This window comes from Dipteris shenzhenensis, chromosome 1, assembly GCF_047967505.1.
Source record: "Dipteris shenzhenensis isolate YYH24624 ecotype China chromosome 1, Dip_SZ_1.0, whole genome shotgun sequence".
Classification (NCBI taxonomy): domain Eukaryota; kingdom Viridiplantae; phylum Streptophyta; class Polypodiopsida; order Gleicheniales; family Dipteridaceae; genus Dipteris; species Dipteris shenzhenensis.
The window spans coordinates 27,685,959-27,690,082 of record NC_141596.1 but is presented as its reverse complement, the minus strand read 5'-3'; the positions used below and the strand labels follow the sequence as shown (position 1 = coordinate 27,690,082).

Genomic DNA, 4,124 nt, shown 5'->3' with positions numbered 1-4,124 from the left:
AGTTGTGGTGCCATGAGCACATAATTAGAGGCTAAGGTATGGTATAGGAAAGAATTAAAGTAGCCACCCTAGGATGTGGACTACATGATGTGGAGATGTGGATTGAGGATATCCACAAGGAGAGATGTGGATGAGAGGATCCCACATGGTTGACTATTCAAAGGGCACTCTCTTTATAAGAGGCCCATCATGTATTGTTGAATACACATTGCAAGAGATATAGATTTGCTATCTCCCTCTCATGTCTTATCTAGTGTGCTTTGAGCCTCCTTAGTTCTTCCGTTGATCTTGTGTGCACTAGGCTTAGTGGCGATCATATATTGGATCTTTCACACAAAGGAGGAAATTGATCTAAAAAATGAGATGGCTGAAGCTGCATGGCTAAAGTTGCAACAATAGACGTTGTGTCACTCAGGGCAGATACAATTAAAGGACCAGTAAACATTAAAGGACTTGATATGGAGAACTGCAACCATGCAATTTCCTTGCCGCCTTCTATCCTTATTGACAATGTTGAGTACGTTCATCTTAGTGACATTCAGGCAATATTTGATTTGAGAGAGGACTATGCATTGGCAATAATTGCACAAGCCTACCTGTTGGAAAGAGATTTTATTGCCAATGAGGATCAATCTCTATCATTAGAGGGACAACTTCAATTCAGAAGAATTGTTTTCGATGTGCTTTACAGAAGTGAAGAAATTCAAGGACTCATATGGCATTGATAAAGAGACTTTTGAGCATCTTTAGAGAGAACTTATGATTGACAAAAAATGGGAAAGCAAGAGGAGCAAAAAAGAAGCCCCAACATCTCCATAGAAAGCAGCATCAACGTTTGGATCGATAAAGTTTTAGTTGAAGATGAAAATCCACAAGTGAGTTATCTCTTTTGTCATCTCATTTTTCCTTAATCTTAGGTGAAAAATGTAATTGTATTATTTTGGTTTTTGCAGTTGAATGTCGAAGATGATTCTTACCTTCGAAGGCATGAAAGGGGAACTGAGAGATTAGGGCGACTTACCAGCCTCTCCCACTATATCAGCCAGCTCTCTACTACAAAGATTTTGGTTTTTCATCGACAATTGAGTAATGATGGGGAGATCGTAGTTTGGTTTTTCAAAGCTTTGTCCAGGTTTTTGGGTGGGCATGAAATGTTCCAACAAATAGAGGCCATTTTGATTGAAAAGTTTTTTGCTTATCACACTTTTGGCTACTATCCAGGCAGGGATTGCAATAGGGTTGGATATTATCTTACATACACATCATATGCTCATGCACATGGAATCAAGAGTATTTTGGGCCTAGATGTTCATGGAAAGCACCATCTTCTTAGATATAGAGAACCACCATTAGCAAGTGAAGGGTTTCAAATTGGAGGAGCCAAACCAATCAAGCATGATAATCCATTAGTAAGTGAAGGGTTTCAAATGGAAGGAGCCGAATCAATTAAGCAAGATGATGCAGAAAAAGCAGAAGACAAGTGTGACATTGATACAGTAGAAGAATAGTTCACAAGTTCGGAAAGATATTGTACATTGCACAAGCAATATATAAATTGTAATGGTTTTGTGTTACAAGTTTGTTTAAAATTTAGCATCTATCTATCCACTTATGGTTTACAAAGATCTATGAATGTCTCCTCTTGGCATGTCTCTCTGTGGCATTTGAGTTGTCCAAAATCTAATTCTTTCTTTGCTTTTGGGCCAAAGCAAAGGCTAACTTAATTTGTGAGGTATTCACTTTTCTCTTGGAGCTTAGTCTTTGTAGTATACCTCAATAAAACCATTGAAATACTTCTTTTAGGTTGTTTGCTTTCTCTCTTCCTCCAAAATGTTGTGTGTGTCAAAAGAAGGTGTTATGGGCAGTGTAATGTGATTTCTCCATCCCTTGTGTGGACCAAATTGTTGGACAACCATATTTTTAAATGAAAATATGGAAGATGATTGTAGATAATAAGCTACTATAAGAGCAAGTATCAGTGGAAGAAACAAATGAAAAAAGCATAACGAAAGAAAGAAAACTTTAATAGTTACCATATAATGAGTTATGTTGCACGATGTTCAAGCCTCTTTCATAGACTTTCCAAATGTTTTTACCTCTTCCTTAAAAACTTGGTAATCACTCTTTGTCCATGCCTTTTTGTCACAAAAAATGAAGAGTTTGTCCAATGACTTCCACACCTCTGCTTTGATAGTCCATGCTTTCCCATCAGCCTCATGATCTTTAACAACATAATGGACTTGCTTCCATAATCCATAGTTTATCCTTGAAAGTGTTGTGCATTTATTCACTTGATTTTTTTTGTTTGTTGTCTGGGATAAAAATCTCCTTGCCTTGACACCACCAAATAGATGGCTTGATTGGTACCTCTTTGCCATTTGTAGATTTTTTCAAATCCTTTGTTATATGAACATTGCCTCCATGGAGACCCATATCAGACAACACTTTCTCCAATGCTTGGAGAGCATGTTTTCTACTTCTTTTGGGATGAAGCTTCCAAGCAAATCCAATATAAAGAAAGACCAACTTCTCCACAATCTGACATAGTGCATGCAATGTGCATATATGAACATTACTTAATGGAATGTCAAGAATAGCCTTAAATTCTGGATCTACTTTGTCTCTATTTGGTGCTCTCTTCCACCATTTAGGATCCATCACATGTGCTGGCTCTTTGCAATACAGACAAGGAGACTTTGAATTTCCCCCTTTACTTACATTATACATACACTTAAGCGTTTTCAAATCACCTGCCATATGCCACTCTGCTTGAAAGTCACTTTGCCTGCAACATGGAGATGTTCACCTTGAATTTGACTCTTGATTATTGTTGGTATGTCAGTATGGTGGAAAACCCAAGAAAGAGTTTTATGGTCCTCTGTCTTGACCTATGAAAAATAAAATTCACACTGTAAGATTATCTTAGGATTGAAAAAAAGAGCATTGCCTTATACAATATGGAATGTTTGCATACCTCAAACGAGCCTAACCACCGTACATGTTTCTGATTGCACACTAAAATAGCTTGTGTCTTATTCAATAATTGATGTATCAAGTGCTCAATTCATTAAGGTAACAGTGACTCAATTTTTTTTTCCCTTAACAATCTCACACTCATCAAATTTGATAACGAATTTCAAAACACCTTTGCATTCTTCGAATGAAAGATTATAAAACTCTACCATTCTTCTTTGCATTTGTTTAAGGTCCACAAAAATATTATTAAAAGGATCATACACCGTGCTTCCCTTACTACTATCATAGATCCCTTCAATATGGTTTTATTGTCCAATATACTAATCTATTTCTGTATTCAGTAATCCTCTTTTTCTCCATACAGCTGCTGGGCTGGGTAGAAGCACTCATTTGATTCTCTAATCTCTTAAGTTAGAGGAGAGAGCATTGTAAATTGAAGCATATCCTTTTTTGTTGACTCCATTGACATCAAGAGCTTCTTGAATTGTATCCACGTCAACGTTATTATTGGATATGAATTCCTCCACAACATTCCATCATATTGTTTTGAACTTCTTCTCTTCAATCAATCCCTTTGCTACATGACTAGATAGCAATCCTTTTATCTATGTTTTCCTTTGCAGGCCCTAATATTTTCCTACAATAAACATGCAATACCAATTTCACTTGTAATAAGAATCATTGAATAAAGAACATCCTATTTGGAGAATTGGATTGATAAATTAAATTAACTGTTTGCTTACCTTACTAGTTGAATTCGACGCTTGCATCCTCCACTACCAGCCTTCAACTTTGCAATGTTTTGAATCATTTTGTTTCGTAGTCTTTCCCTGAGAATTGTTCTCTTCCTTCTTACTCATCGTAACTCCTTCTTCGTATTTGAGTGCTCTTTGATTTCTCTTTGTAGTTGCTCTGTCAAAGTTGACACAATCTCCATTTGTTGTATCTTTGCCGTACTCTCTTGCATACATAGCATCTTGTACATTTCCATATTGGATTGGTGAGCCCCAATGTATCCATACAATTTATTGGCTCCATCCCCCACAAATCTTAAAAGCGATGTGGGATTAGAAAATGGAGGTGTAGAGTTTTTTTGAAGGACATGTCAGGTAGATGCTTCCATCGCACCATAAGTCAATGTGTTGCGA

General features: G+C 36.8%; 1 pseudogene; it reads right to left on the bottom strand.

Moving 5' to 3' along the window:
- Nucleotides 1-1,773: 1,773 nt before the first annotated feature.
- On the bottom strand, nt 1,774-3,787 carry LOC147905642 (uncharacterized; annotated as a pseudogene).
- Between the last annotated feature and the right edge of the window lie 337 nt (nt 3,788-4,124).